Here is a 19344-nt window from a genome sequence, read left to right as displayed (position 1 = left end):
ACACGGAATATAGAATATAGAATACAGAATATAGAACCCAGAATATAATCATGGAATTCAGAACACAGAATATAATATATAGAATACAGAAATAGAATGTGGAATAGAGAATGTAGAACACAGAATATAGAACATAGAATAAAGTATATAGAATGTAGAATAGAGAATGTAGAACTCAGAATATGAATATAGAATACAGAATACAGAACACAGAATTTAGATCATGAAATTCAGACCACAGAATTTATAATATAGGATAAAGAATACATAATATAGAATGTATCATACGGAATGCAGAACTCCGAAAATAGATTATAGAATACAGAATGCAGAACACAGAATTTAGAACATGGAATTCATAACACAGAGTTTATAATTTAGAATACAGAATTCAGAATATAGAATGTAGAAGAGAGAATGTAGAACACAGAATAGAGAATATAGAATACAGAATTCAGAATCCAGAAATTAGAACATGGAATGCAGAATATAGAGTATAGAACATAGAATACAGAATAAAATACACAGAATTTAGAACATGGAATGCAGAACACAGAATGTAGATTATGGTATACAGAAAATAAAATGTAGAATACAGAATATAGAACATAGAATATTGAATATAGAATACAGAATACAGAACCCAGAATTTATAACACGGAATGAAGAACACAGAATAAAGAATGTAGAATACAGAGATAGAATGTGGAATATTGTATGTAGAACACAGAATAAAGAATATAGAATATTCAATATAGAACGAAGTCTATAGAATGTAGAACACAGAATATAGTATACAAAATACAGAATGCAGAACTCAGAATTTAGAACAAGGAATTCACAACACAATATATAGAATATAGAATAAATTATACAAAATACAGAATATAGAATGTAGATTATAGAATGTAGAACACAGAATACAGAATATAGAATACAGAATACAGAACCCAGAATTTAAAACATAGAATTCAGAACACAGAATTTAGAATACATTGCACAGAATATAGAATGTTGAATATAGAATGTAGAACACAGAATATAGAATATAGAATACTGAACCCAGAACCCAGAAATTTGAACATACAATGCAGAAAACAGAATAAAGAATATAGAATACAGAAATAGAATGCGGAATTGAGAATGTAGAACACAGAATATAGAATATAAAATACAGAATATAGAATGTAGAGTACAGGATTTAGAACACAGAATATGAATATAGAATACAGTACACAAAACACAGTATTTACTACATGAAATTCAGAACACAGGATTTAGAATATAGGATACAGAATACATAATACAGAATGTAGCATACAGAATGCAGAACACCGACTATAGAATATAGAATACAGAATGCAGAACACAGAATTTAGATCATGGAATACATAATACAGAGTTTCTAACTTAGAATACAGAATACAGAGTAAAGAATTAAGAATAGAGAATGTAGAACACAGAATAGAGAATATAGAATTCAGAATACAGAATTTAGAGCATGCAATGCAGAACACAGAGTATAGAATTTAGAATACACAAAACAGAACCCAGAATTTAGAACACGGAATGCAGAACACAAAACAGAGGTTATAAAATACAGAATAAAGAAATACAATGTAGAATATAGAATTAGAAGACATAAAGTAGAGAAAAGAATACAGAAATCAGAACCCAGAATTTAGAACATAGAATGCAGAAAACAGAATATAGAATATAGAATACAGAAAAAGATGTAGAATATAGAATTTAGAACACAGAATATAGAATATAGAATACAGAACCCAGAATTTATAAGCTGGAATGCAGAACACAGAATATAAAATATAGAATACAGATTATAGAACCCAGAATATAATCATGGAATTCAGAACACAGAATATAATATAGAGAAAACAGGAATAGAATGTGGAATAGAGAATGTAGAACACAGAAAATAGAATGTAGAATAAAGTATATAGAATGTAGAATAGAGAATGTAGAACTCAGAATATGAATATAGAATACAGAATACAGAACACAGAATTTAGATCATGGAATTCAGACCACAGAATTTATAACATAGGATAAAGAATACATAATATAGAATGCATCATACGGAATGCAGAACTCCGAATATAGAATATAGAATACAGAATGCAGAACTCAGAATTTAGAACATGGAATTCATAACACAGAGTTTAGAATTTAGAATACAGAATTCAGAAGATAGAATTTAGAATAGAGAATGTAGAATTCAGAATACAAAATTTAGTACATGGAATGCAGAACACAGAGTATAGAATATAGAATATAAAATACAGAAACCAGAATTTAGAACATGGAATTCAGAACCCAGAATACAGGATTTATAATACAGAATACAGCATATAGAATGTAGAATATAGATTGTCGAACACAGAATATTCAATATAGAATATAGAATACAGAACTCAGAGTTTAGAACATGGAATGTAGGACAGAAGATAGAATATAGAATAGAGAAATAGAATGTAGAATATAGAATATAGAACATAGAAAATAGAAAATAGAATACAGAATTCAGAACCCAGAATTAAGAAAATGGAATGCAGAACACAGAATATAGATTATAGAATACAGAAATAGAATGTAGAATATAGAATGTAGAACACAGAATAGAGAATATAGAATACAGAATACAGAATCCAGAATTTAGAACATGGAATGCAGAATATAGAGTATAGAATATAGAATACAGAATAAGGAACACAGAATTTAGAAAATGGAATGCAGAAGACAGAATATAGAATATGGTATACAGAAAATAATATGTAGAATACAGAATGTAGAACACAGAATTTTGAATATAGAATACAGAACCCAGAATTTATAACATGGAATGCAGAACACAGAATAAAATTGTAGAATACAGAGATAGAATGTTGAAAATTATATGTAGAACACAGAATAAAGAATATAGAATATTCAATATAGAACGAAGACTATAGAACGTAGAACACACAATATATTATACAAAATACAAAATGCAGAACTCAGAATTTAGAACAAAGAATTCACAACACAATATATAGAATATAGAATACATTATACAAAATAAAGAATATTGAATGTAGATTATAGAATGTAGAACACAGAATATAGTATATAGAATACAGAATACAGAATCCAGAATTTAGAACATGGAATTCAGAACACAGAATTTAGAATACAGTGCACAGAATATAGAATGTTGAATATAGAATGTAGAACACAGAATATAGAATATAGAATACTGAACCCAGAACCCAGAATTTTGAACATGCAATGCAGAACACAGAATATAGAATATAGAATACAGAAATAAAATGTGGAATAAAGAATATAGAACACAGAATATAGAATATAAAATACAGAATATAGAATGTAGAGTAGAGAATTTAGAACACAGAATATGAATATAGAATATAGAACAGAAAACACAGAATTTATTATATGAAATTCAGAACACAGAATTTAGAATATAGGATACAGAATACATAATACAGAAGGTAGCATACAGAATGCAGAACACTGACTATAGAATATAGAATACAGTATGCAGAACACAGAATTTAGACCATGGAATTCATAATACAGAGTTTCTAATTTAGAATACAGAATACAGAATAAAGAATTTAGAATAGAGTATGTACAACACAGAATAGAGAATATAGAATTCAGAATACAGAATTTAGAGCATGCAATGCAGAACACAGAGTATAGAATATAGAATACACAAAACAGAACCCACAATTTAGAACACGGAATGCAGAACACAAAACAGATTTTATAAAATACAGAATACAGAAATAGAATGTAGAATATAGAAGTTAGAACACATGAAATAGAGTAAAGAATACAGAAATCAGAACCCAGAATTTAGAACATGGAATGTAGAAAACAGAATATATAATATAGTATACAGAAAAAGATGTAGAATATAGAATGTAGAACAGAGAATATAGAATATAGAATATAGAATACAGAAACTAGAATTTAGAACAAGGAATGTAGAACATATGGTATAGAATATAGAATGCAGAATACAGAACACAGATTTCAGAACATGGAATGCAGAACACAGAATATAGAATATGGTATACAGAAAATAATATGTAGAATACAGAATGTTGAACACGGAATATAGGATATATAATACAGGATACAGAAACCACAATTTAGAAAATGGAATGCAGAATACAGAATATAGAATATAGAATATACAACACAGATCCCAGAATTTAGAACATGGATTTCATAACTCAGAATTTAGAATATAGAATACAGAATATAGGATGTAGAATACAGAATGTACAACACAGTATATAGAATATAGAATACAGATTGAGGAACCCAGAATTTAGAACATGGAATGCAAAACCCAGAATTTAGAATATAGAACACAGAATTCAGAATTTTGAATGTATAATACACATTGAAGAATACAGAATATTGAATATAGAATGCAGAATACAGAATATTGAATATAGAAAATAGATTGTAGAAAACAAAATATTGAGTATAGAATGAAGAATATAGAAACCAGAATTTAGAACTTGGAATTCAGATAACAGAACTTAGAATATAGAATACAGAATATAGAAAGTAGAATACAGAATGTAGAATAAAGAATAGAGGATATAGAACACAGAATACAGAATATAGGGCGTAGAATATATAATGTAGAACACAGAATATAGATTAAAGAATACACAATATAGAACGTAGAATATAAAATTTAGAACACAGAATATACAATATAGAATAAAGAATACAGAACCCAGAGTTCAGAATATGGAATGCAGGACAGAAGATAGAATATAGAATACAGAAATTGAAAGTAGTATAAGAATTTAGAACACAGAAAATAGAATATAGAATACAGAATTCAGAAACCAGAATTTAAAACATGGAATGCAGAACACAGAAGATAGAATATAGAATACAGAAATAGAATGTAGAATATAGAATGTAGAACACAGAATCGAGAATATAGAATACATAATACAGAACCCAGAATTTAGAACATGGAATGCAGAACAGAATACCGAATATAGAATACAGAACACAGATCCCAGAAATTAGAACATGGATTTCAGAACTCAGAATTTAGAATACAGAATACGGAATACATAATATAGAAATTAGTACAGATTGTAGAACACAGAATATAGAATATAGAATACAGAATTCAGAACCCAGAAATTAGAACATGGAATTCAGAACACAGAATTTAGATTATTGAATACAGAATGAAGAATGAAGAATACAGAATGTAGAGTACAAAATAGAGAATATATAACACAGAATACAGAATATAGAGTGTAGAATATAGAAAGTAGAACACAGAATATAGATTATAGAGAACACAATATAGAATGTAGAATATAGAATGTAGAACACAAAATATAGTATATAGAATACAGATTACCGAACTCAGTATTTAGAACATGGAATTCAGAACACAGTATATAGAATATAGAACACAAAATACAGAATATAGTATGTAGAATATAGAATGTAGAACACAGAATATAGTATATAGAATCCAAAATGCAGAACTCAGAGTTTAGAAAATGGAATTCAGAACACAGTATATAGAATAAAGAATACAGAATGCTGAATATAGAATGTGGAATATAGAATGTAGAAAAATTAATATAAAATATACAATACAGAATTCAGAACAAGGAATTTAAAACATGTATTTCAGAACACAAAATTTAGAAAAGAGTGTACACAATACAGAATGTAGAATATAGAATGTAGAACACAGAATATAGAATATAGAATACAGAACCCAGAATTTATAAGATGGAATGCAGAACACGGAATATAGAATATAGAATACAGAATATAGAACCCAGAATATAATCATGGAATTCAGAACACAGAATATAATATATAGAATACAGAAATAGAATGTGGAATAGAGAATGTAGAACACAGAATATAGAACATAGAATAAAGTATATAGAATGTAGAATAGAGAATGTAGAACTCAGAATATGAATATAGAATACAGAATACAGAACACAGAATTTAGATCATGAAATTCAGACCACAGAATTTATAATATAGGATAAAGAATACATAATATAGAATGTATCATACGGAATGCAGAACTCCGAAAATAGATTATAGAATACAGAATGCAGAACACAGAATTTAGAACATGGAATTCATAACACAGAGTTTAGAATTTAGAATACAGAATTCAGAATATAGAATGTAGAAGAGAGAATGTAGAACACAGAATAGAGAATATAGAATACAGAATTCAGAATCCAGAAATTAGAACATGGAATGCAGAATATAGAGTATAGAACATAGAATACAGAATAAAATACACAGAATTTAGAACATGGAATGCAGAACACAGAATGTAGATTATGGTATACAAAAAATAAAATGTAGAATACAGAATATAGAACATAGAATATTGAATATAGAATACAGAATACAGAACCCAGAATTTATAACACGGAATGAAGAACACAGAATAAAGAATGTAGAATACAGAGATAGAATGTGGAATATTGTATGTAGAACACAGAATAAAGAATATAGAATATTCAAAATAGAACGAAGTCTATAGAATGAAGAACACAGAATATAGTATACAAAATACAGAATGCAGAACTCAGAATTTAGAACAAGGAATTCACAACACAATATATAGAATATAGAATAAATTATACAAAATACAGAATATAGAATGTAGATTATAGAATGTAGAACACAGAATACAGAATATAGAATACAGAATACAGAACCCAGAATTTAAAACATAGAATTCAGAACACAGAATTTAGAATACATTGCACAGAATATAGAATGTTGAATATAGAATGTAGAACACAGAATATAGAATATAGAATACTGAACCCAGAACCCAGAAATTTGAACATACAATGCAGAAAACAGAATAAAGAATATAGAATACAGAAATAGAATGCGGAATTGAGAATGTAGAACACAGAATATAGAATATAAAATACAGAATATAGAATGTAGAGTACAGGATTTAGAACACAGAATATGAATATAGAATACAGTACACAAAACACAGTATTTACTACATGAAATTCAGAACACAGGATTTAGAATATAGGATACAGAATACATAATACAGAATGTAGCATACAGAATGCAGAACACCGACTATAGAATAAAGAATACAGAATGCAGAACACAGAATTTAGATCATGGAATACATAATACAGAGTTTCTAACTTAGAATACAGAATACAGAGTAAAGAATTAAGAATAGAGAATGTAGAACACAGAATAGAGAATATAGAATTCAGAATACAGAATTTAGAGCATGCAATGCAGAACACAGAGTATAGAATTTAGAATACACAAAACAGAACCCAGAATTTAGAACACGGAATGCAGAACACAAAACAGAGTTTATAAAATACAGAATAAAGAAATACAATGTAGAATATAGAATTAGAAGACATAAAGTAGAGAAAAGAATACAGAAATCAGAACCCAGAATTTAGAACATAGAATGCAGAAAACAGAATATAGAATATAGAATACAGAAAAAGATGTAGAATATAGAATTTAGAACACAGAATATAGAATATAGAATACAGAACCCAGAATTTATAAGATGGAATGCAGAACACAGAATATAAAATATAGAATACAGATTATAGAACCCAGAATATAATCATGGAATTCAGAACACAGAATATAATATAGAGAAAACAGGAATAGAATGTGGAATAGAGAATGTAGAACACAGAAAATAGAATGTAGAATAAAGTATATAGAATGTAGAATAGAGAATGTAGAACTCAGAATATGAATATAGAATACAGAATACAGAACACAGAATTTAGATCATGGAATTCAGACCACAGAATTTATAACATAGGATAAAGAATACATAATATAGAATGTATCATACGGAATGCAGAACTCCGAATATAGAATATAGAATACAGAATGCAGAACTCAGAATTTAGAACATGGAATTGATAACACAGAGTTTAGAATTTAGAATACAGAATTCAGAATATAGAATTTAGAATAGAGAATGCAGAACACAGAATAGAGAATGTAGAATTCAGAATACAAAATTTAGCACATGGAATGCAGAATACAGAGTATAGAATATACAATAAAAAATACAGAAACCAGAATTTAGAGCATGGAATTCAGAACACAGAATACAGGATTTAGAATACAGAATACAGCATATAGAATGTAGCATATAGATTGTCGAACACAGAATATTCAATATAGAATATAGAATACAGAACTGAGAGTTTAGAACATGGAATGTAGGACATAAGATAGAACATAGAATACAGAAATAGAATGTAGAATATAGAATATAGAACATAGAAAATAAAATGTAGAATACAGAATTCAGAACCCAGAATTAAGAAAATGGAATGCAGAACACAGAATATAGATTATATAATACAGAAATAGAATGTAGAATAAAGAATGTAGAACACAGAATAGAGAATATCGAATACAGAATACAGAATCCAGAATTTAGAACATGGAATGCAGAATATAGAGTATAGAATATAGAATACAGAATAAAGAACACAGAATTAAGAAAATGGAAAGCAGAACACAGAATATAGAATATGGTATACAGAAAATAATATGTAGAATACAGAATGTAGAACACAGAATTTTGAATATAGAATACAGAATACAGAACCCAGAATTTATAACATGGAATGCAGAACACAGAATAAAGAATGTAGAATACAGAAATAGAATGTGGAATATTATATGTAGAACACAGAATAAAGAATATAGTATATTCAAAATAGAACGAAGACTATTAAATGTAGAAAACAGAATATAGTATACAAAATACAAAATGCAGAACTCAGAATTTAGAACAAAGAATTCACAACACAATATATAGAATATAGAATACATTATAAAAATACAGAATATTGAATGTAGATTATAGAATGTAGAACACAGAATATAGAATATAGAATACAGAATACAGAATCCAGAATTTAGAACATGGAATTCAGAACACAGAATTTAGAATACAGTGCACAGAATATAAAATGTTGAATATAGAATGTAGAACACAGAATATAGAATATAGAATACTGAACTCAGAACCCAGAATTTTGAACATGCAATGCAGAACACAGAATATAGAATATAGTATACAGAAATAAAATGTGGAATAAAGAATATAGAACACAGTATATAGAATATAAATTACAGAATATAGAATGTAGAGTAGAGAATTTAGAACACAGAATATGAATATAGAATATAGAACAGAAAACACAGAATTTATTATACGAAATTCAGAACACAGAATTTAGAATATAGGATACAGAATGCTGAATATAGAATGTGGAATATAGAATGTAGAAAAATTAATATAAAATATAAAATACAGAATTCAGAACAAGGAATTTAAAACATGGATTTCAGAACACAAAATTTAGAATAGAGTGTACACAATATAGAATGTAGAACACAGAATATAGAATATAGAATAAAGTATATAGAATGTAGAATAGAGAATGTAGAACTCAGAATATGAATATAGAATACAGAATACAGAACACAGAATTTAGATCATGAAATTCAGACCACAGAATTTATAATATAGGATAAAGAATACATAATATAGATTGTATCATACGGAATGCAGATCTCCGAATATAGATTATAGAATACAGAATGCAGAACACAGAATTTAGAACATGGAATTCATAACACAGAGTTTAGAATTTAGAATACAGAAATTAGAATATAGAATGTAGAATAGAGAATGTAGAACACAGAATAGAGAATGTGGAAATCAGAATACAAAATTTAGCACATGGAATGCAGAACACAGAGTACAGAATATAGAATAGAAAATACAGAAACCAGAATTTAGAACATGGAATTCAGAACACAGAATACAGGATTTAGAATACAGAATACAGCATATAGAATGTAGAATATAGATTGTCGAACACAGAATATTCAATATAGAATATAGAATACAGAACTCAGAGTTTAGAACATGGAATATAGGACAGAAGATAGAATATAGAATACAGAAATAGAATGTAGAATATAGAATATACAATATAGAAAATAGAATATAGAATACAGAATTCAGAACCCAGAATTAAGAAAAAGGAATGCAGAACACAGAATATAGAATATAGAATACAGATATAGAATGTAGAATATAGAATGTAGAACACAGAATAGAGAATATAGAATACAGAATACAGAAACCAGAAATTAGAACATGGAATGCAGAATATAGAGTATAGAAAATAGAATACAGAATAAAGAACACAGAATTTAGAACATGGAATGCAGAACACAGAATGTAGAATATGGTATACAGAAAATAAAATGTAGAATACAGAATATAGAACATAGAATATTGAATATAAAATACAGAATACAGAACCCAGAATTTATAACACGGAATGAAGAACACAGAATAAAGAATGTAGAATACAGAGATAGAATGTGGAATATTGTATGTAGAACACAGAAAAAAGAATATAGAATATTCAATATAGAACGAAGACTATAGAATGTAGAACACACAATATAGTAGACAAAATACAGAATGCAGATCTCAGAATTTAGAACAAGGAATTCACAACACAATATATAGAATATAGAATAAATTATACAAAATACAGAATATAGAATGTAGATTATAGAATGTAGAACACAGAATACAGAATATAGAATACAGAATACAGAACCCAGAATTTAGAACATAGAATTCAGAACACAGAATTTAGAATACATTGCACAGAATATAGAATGTTGAATATAGAATGTAGAACACAGAATATAGAATATAGAATACTGAACAAAGAACCCAGAATTTTGAACATGCAATGCAGAAAACAGAATAAAGAATATAGAATACAGAAATAGAATGTGGAATTGAGAATGCAGAACACAGATTATAGAATAAAAAATACAGTATATAGAATGTAGAGTACAGAATTTAGAACACAGAATATGAATATAGAACACAGTACACAAAACACAGAATTTACTACATGAAATTCAGAACACAGGATTTAGAATATAGGATACAGAATACATAATACCGAATGTAGCATACAGAATGCAGAACACCGACTATAGAATATAGAATACAGAATGCAGAACACAGAATTTAGACCATGGAATCCATAATACAGAGTTTCTAGTTTAGAATACAGAATACAGAGTAAAGAATTTAGAATACAGAATGTAGAACACAGAATAGAGAATATAGATTTCAGAATACAGAATTTAGAGCTTGCAATGCAGAACACACAGTATAGAATTTAGAATACACAAAACAGAACCCAGAATTTAGAACACGGAATGCAGAACACAAAACAGAGGTTATAGAATACAGAATACAGAAATAGAATGTAGAATATAGAATTAGAACACATAAAATAGAGAAAAGAATACAGAAATCAGAACCCAGAATTTAGAACATGGAATGCAGAAAATAGAATATAGAATATAGAATACAGAAAATGATGTAGAATATAGAATGTAGAACACAGAATATAGAATATAGAATAGAGAATACAGAAACCAGAATTTAGTATATGGAATGTAGAACATATGGTATAGAATATAGAATACAGAATACAGAACACCGAATTCAGAACATGGAATGCAGAACACAGAATATAGAATATGGTATACAGAAAATAATATGTAGAATACAGAATGTTGAACACAGAATATAGGATATAGAATACAGGATACAGAAACCACAATTTAGAACATGGAATGCAGAATACAGAATATAGAATACACAACACAGAACCCAGAATTTAGAACATGGATTTCAGAACTCAGAACTTAGAATACAGAATTCAGAATATAGAATTTAGAATACAGAATGTACCACACAGTATATAGAATATAAAATACAGATTGCAGAACCCAGAATTTAGAACAAGGAATGCAAAACCCAGACGTAAAACATAGAATACAGAATTCAGAATTTTGAATGTATAATACACATTGAACAATACAGAATATTGAATATAGAATGCAGAATACAGAATATAGAATATAGAAAATAGATTGTAGAAAATAGGATACAGATTATAGGAAGAAGAATAGAGAACCCAGAATTTAGAACTTGGAATTCAGAACACAGAATTTAGAATATTGAATACAGAATATAGAAAGTAGAATACAGAATGTAGAATAAAGAATAGAGAATATAGAACACAGAATACAGAATATAGGGTGTAGAATATAGAATGTAGAATACAGAATATAGATTATAGAATACACAAAATAGAACGTAGAATATAAAATGTAGAACACAGAATATACAATATAGAATAAAGAATACAGAACCCAAAGTTTAGAATATGGAATGCAGAACAAAAGATAGAATATAGAATACAGAAACAGAATGTAGAATAAGAATTTAGAAAACAGAAAATAGAATATAAAATACAGAATCCAGAACCCAGAATTTAGAACATGCAATGCAGAACACAGAAGATAGAATATAGAATACAGAAATAGAATGTAGATTATAGAATGTAGAACACAGAATCGCGAATATAGAATACAGAATAAAGTACCCAGAATTTAGAACATGGAATGCAGTACATAGACTATACAATATAGAATACAGAATAAAAACACAGAATTTAGAATATGGAATGCAGAACACAGAATATAGAATATGGTATACAGAAAATAAAATGTACAAAACAGAATGTAGAACACAGAATATAGAATATAGAATACATAATACAGAACCCAGAATTTAGAACACGGAATGCAGAACAGAATACCGAATATAGAATACAGAACACAGATCCCAGAAATTAGAACATGAATTTCAGAACTCAGAATTTAGAATACAGAATACAGAATACATAATATAGAAATTAGTACACAGATTGTAGAACACAGAATATAGAATATAGAATACCGAATTCAGAACCCACAAATTAGAACATGGAATTCAGAACACAGAATTTAGATTATAGAATACAGAATATAGAATGAAGAATACAGAATTTAGAATACAAAATAGAGAATATAGAACACAGAATACAGAATATAGAGTGTAGAATATAGAATGTACAACACAGAATATAGATTAAAGAATACACAATATAGAATGTAGAATATAGAATGTAGAACACACAATATAGTATATAGAATACAGCATACCGAAATAAGAATTTAGAACATGGAATTCAGAACACAGTATATAGAATTTAGAACACAAATACAGAATATAGAAGGTAGAATATAGAATGTAGAACACAGAATACAGAATAAGGAATACACAATTTAGAACTTAGAATATAGAAAGTAGAACACAGAATATAGAATATAAAATACAGAATACAGAACACAGAGTACAGAACATGGAATACAGAACACAGAATATAGAATATGATACACAGAAAATAAAATGTAGGATACAGAATGTTGAACACAGAATATAGGATATAGAATACAGGATACAAAAACCACAATTTAGAACATGGAATGCAGAATACAGAATATAGAATACACAACACAGAACCCAGAATTTAGAACATGGATTTCAGAACTCAGAACTTAGAATACAGAATTCAGAATATAGAATTTAGAATACAGAATGTACCACACAGTATATAGAATATAGAATACAGATTGCAGAACCCAGAATTTAGAACAAGGAATGCAAAACCCAGACGTAAAACATAGAATACAGAATTCAGAATTTTGAATGTATAATACACATTGAAGAATACAGATTATTGAATATAGAATGCAGAATACAGAATATAGAATATAGAATACAGAATACAGAACACAGAGTACAGAACATGGAATACAGAACACAGAATATAGAATATGATACACAGAAAATAAAATGTAGGATACAGAATGTTGAACACAGAATATAGAATATAGAATAGAGAATTCAGAACTCAGAATTTAGAACATGGAATGCAGAACACAGAATAAAGTATATAGAATACAGAACACAGATCCCAGAATTTAGAACCTGGATTTCAGAACTCAGAATTTAGAATATAGAATACCGAATATAGAATGTAGAATATAGAATGTACAAGACAGTATATAGAATTTAGAATACAGATTGAAGAACCCAGAATTTAGAACATGGAATGCAGAACACAGAATATAGAATAAAGAATACAGAACTAGAATGTTGAATATAGACTATAGAACACAGGATTTAGTATATAAAATACAGAATATACAATTTAGAATATAGAATATATTACAGATAATATTGAATATAGAATACAGAATAAAGAACGCAGAATTTTGAACATGGAATTTAGAACGCAAAATATTGAATATAGAATTCAAATATAGAATGTAGAATATAGAATGTAGAACAAAGATTATTGAATACAGAATACAGAATGTACAATTTAGAATGTAGAACACAGAATATGTATATTGAATATAGAAATAGAATCCAGAATATGGAATGTAGAACACAGAATATAGAATACAGAACACAGAAAACAGAATTTAGAACATGGAATGCAGAACACAGAATATAGAATATAGAATACAGAATATCGAATGTAGAATATAGAATGTAGAAACAGAATATAGTATAGAGAATACAGAATGCAGAACCCAGAATTTAGAACATGGAATTCAGATCACAGTATATAGAATATAGAATACAGAATACAGAATACAGAAAGTTGAATATAGAAAGTAGAACACAGACTAAGAATATAGAATACAGAATACAGAACCCAGAATTTTGAACATGGAATTAAGAAAAGAGAAGTTAGGATACAGAATTCAGAATATAGAATATAGAATACAGAATATACAACACAGAATATAGAATATAGAATAAGAATGCAGAACCCAGAATTTAGAACATGGAATGCAGAACACATAATGTAGAATATAGAATACAGAATACAGAATATACAATGTAGAATACAGAATGTAGAACACAGAATATGGTATATAGAATACATACTGTAGAACCCTGAATTAGGACATGGAATTCAGAACATAGAATTTACAAAAAGAATGCAGAATACAGAACCCAGAATTTAGATATTGGAATGCAGAACACAGAATATTGAATATAGAACACAGAATACAGAATTTAGAATGTAGAACACAGAATATAGAATATAGAAAACAGAATACAGAACCCAGAATTCAGAACATGGAATTCGGAGCACAGATTACAGAATATAGAATACAGAATACAGAACCCAGAATTTAGAACGTGGAATTCAGAACACAGAATATAGGATATAGAATTCAGAATATAGAATGTAGAATATAGTATGAAGAACACGGAATTCAGAATACAGAATGCAGAAAGAAGAATTAAGAACATGGAATGCAGAACACAGAATATAGAATATAGAATACAGAATACAGAATATAGAAGGTAGAATATAGAATATAGAACACAAAATATAGAATACAGAAAAGAGAATACTGAACCCAGAAATAAGAACATGGAATTCAGAACACAGAATTTAGAATATAGGGTTCACAATATACTAAGTAGGATAAAAATGAAGAACACAGAATATACAATATAGAATACAGAACTCAGAATTTAGAAAATGAAGGGCATAACACAGAGTATAGAATAAAAAATACAGAATACATAACATAGAATTTAGGCAGGGAACACAGAACACAGAGTATAGGATACAGAAAACAGAATTCAGAATATCGAATGTAGAATATAGAATGTAGAACACAGAATATAAAATGCAGAATACAGAATACAGAATGTACAATTTAGAATTTAGAACACAGAATATGAATATTGAATATAAAAATAGAATGCAGAAAATGGAATGTAGAACACAGAATATAGAATACAGAATACAGAACCCCGAATTTAGAACATGGAATGCAGAAACAGAATATAGAATATAGAATACAGAATATCGAATGTAGAATAAAGAATATAGAACACAAAATTTAGTAAAATGAATACAGAATGCAGAACCCAGATTTTAGCACATGGAATTCAGATCACAGTATATAGAATATAGAATAGAGAATACAGAATACAGAATGTTGAATATAGAATGTAGAACACAGAATATTGAATATAGAATACAGGATACAGAATATAGAATGTAGAATACAGAATGTAGAACACTGACAATTGAATATACATTTCACAATACAGAACCGAGAATCTAGAACATGGAATTCAGAACAGAGAATTTAGAATTGAGAATATAGAATACAGAAAATAGAATGTAGTACACAGATTGTAGAACAGAGAATATAGAATATAGAATACAGAATACAGAACCCAGTATTTAGAACATGGAATTCAGAACAAAGAATTTAGAATATTGAATACAGATTATAGAATGTAGAATACAGAATAGAGAATATAGACCACAGAATACAGAATATACAGTGCAGACAATAGAATGTAGAACACAGAATATAGTATATAGAATACAGAATGCAGAACTCAGAATTTAGAAACTGGAATTCAGAACACAGAATATCATATATAGAATGCAGAAATAGAATGTGGAATACAGAATGTAGAACACAGAATATAGAATATAGAATACAGAATATAAATGTAGAATATGGAATGAAGTACTCAGAATATAAATATAGAATACAGAATACAGAACACAGAATTTAGAACATGGAATTCAGAACACAGAATTTAGAATATAGGATACAGAATACATAATATAGAATGTAGAATATAGAATGTAGAACACAGAATATACAATAAAGTATACAGAATATAGAATGTAGAATATAGAATGTACAACACAAAATATAAAATATACACTATACAATACAGAACCAAAAATTTAGAACATGGAATTAAGAACACTGAATTTAGAATATAGATCACACAATATAGAAAGTAGAATATAGAATGTACAACACAGAATATAGAATACAGAATACAGAACACAGTATTAAAAGTTTGAATGCAGAACACAGAATATAGAATGTGGCATACAGTATATAAAATTTAGAATACAGAATGTAGAACACAGGATATAGAATATTGAATACAGAATACAGAACCCAAAATTTAGAACGTGTATTTCAGAATTCAGAATTTTGAATGTAGAATACAGAATATAGAATATAGAATTAAGAACCGAGAATGTAGAATATAGAATTCAGAATACAGAACACAGAATTTAGAACAAGGAATTCAGAACACAAAATATAGAATATAGAATACAGAAATAAAATGTAGAATATAGAATGTAGAACACAGAATATAGAATATAGAATACTAAATACATAATATAGAAAGTAGAATACAGATTGTATAACACAGAATAAAGAATATAAAATACATAATACTGAACCTATAATTTAGAACATGGAATTCACAACACAGAATTCAGGATATAGAATAAAAAATACGGAATATAGAATGTAGAATACAGAATGAAGGATACAGAATATAGAATATAGAATACAGAAAGCATACAATAGAATTTAGAACATGGAATTCAGAACACAGAATTTAGAATACAGAATACAGAATATAGAATGTAGAATATAGAATGTAGAAATAGAATATAGAATATAGAATGCAGAATACAGAACCCAAAATTTTGAACATGGATTTCAGAACAGACAGTTTTGAATAAAACATGCAGTATACAGAATATATAATGTAGAATATACAATGTATAACACAGAATATAGAATATAGAACACAGAAAGTGAATGTAGAATATAGAATGTAGAACTGAGAATATAGAATATAGAATACAGAATACAGAACACAGAATACAGAAAATGGAATTCAGAACACAGAATTCAGTATAAAGAATACAAAATACGGAATTTAGAATGTAAAATACAAAATGGAGAATACAGAAAATAAAATATAGTATACAGAATGCAGAATCCAGAAATTAGAACATGGAATTGAGAACACAGAATTTAGAATACAGAATACAGTATATAGAATTTAGAAAATATAATACAGAATATAGAATGCAGAATAAAGAGTACAGAATTTAGAACATGGAATTCAGAACAGAGAGTTTAGAATAAAAAGTACTGAATACAGAATATACAATGTAGAATATAGAATGTAGAACACAGAATATAGAATATAGAATACAGAAATTGAATGTAGAATAAAGAATGTAGAACACAGAAAATAGAATATAGTATACAGAAAACAGAAAGTAGAATTTAGAACATGGAATTCAGAACGCAGAATATAGAATATACAATAAAGAAATGAAATGTAGAATTTAGAATATAGAACACAGAATATAATATATAAAATGCAGACTACAGAACCAATTATTTATAAAATCGAATGTAGAACACAGAATATAGAATATAGAAACAGAATACAGAATCCAGAATTTAGAACATGGAATGCAGAATATAGAGTATAGAATATAGAATACAGAATAAAGAACACAGAATTTAGAAAATGGAATGCAGAAGACAGAATATAGAATATGGTATACAGAAAATAATATGTAGAATACAGAATGTAGAACACAGAATTTTGAATATAGAATACAGAACCCAGAATTTATAACATGGAATGCAGAACACAGAATAAAAATGTAGAATACAGAGATAGAATGTGGAAAATTATATGTAGAACACAGAATAAAGAATATAGAATATTCAATATAGAACGAAGACTATAGAACGTAGAACACAGAATATAGTATACAAAATAAAAAATGCAGAACTCAGAATTTAGAACAAAGAATTCACAACACAATATATAGAATATAGAATACATTATACAAAATAAAGAATATTGAATGTAGATTATAGAATGTAGAACACAGAATATAGTATATAGAATACAGAATACAGAATCCAGAATTTAGAACATGGAATTCAGAACACAGAATTTAGAATACAGTGCACAGAATATAGAATGTTGAATATAAAATGTAGAACACAGAATATAGAATATAGACTACTGAACCCAGAACTCAGAATTTTTAACATGCAATGCAGAACACAGAATATAGAATATAGAATACAGAAATAAAATGTGGAATAAAGAATATAGAACACAGAATATAGAATATAAAATACAGAATATAGAATGTAGAGTAGAGAATTTAGAACACAGAATATGAATATAGAATATAGAACAGAAGACACAGAATTTATTATATGAAATTCAGAACACAGAATTTAGAATATAGGATACAGAATACATAATACAGAATGTAGCATAGAGAATGCAGAACACTGACTATAGAATATAGAATACAGTATGAAGAACACAGAATTTAGACCATGGAATTCATAATACAGAGTTTCTAATTTAGAATACAGAATACAGAATAAAGAATT

Source organism: Vicugna pacos, chromosome 16 (genome assembly GCF_048564905.1).
Source record: "Vicugna pacos chromosome 16, VicPac4, whole genome shotgun sequence".
NCBI lineage: Eukaryota > Metazoa > Chordata > Mammalia > Artiodactyla > Camelidae > Vicugna > Vicugna pacos.
The sequence above is the reverse complement of the archived record's forward strand: the minus strand, read 5'-3'. Positions refer to the sequence as shown.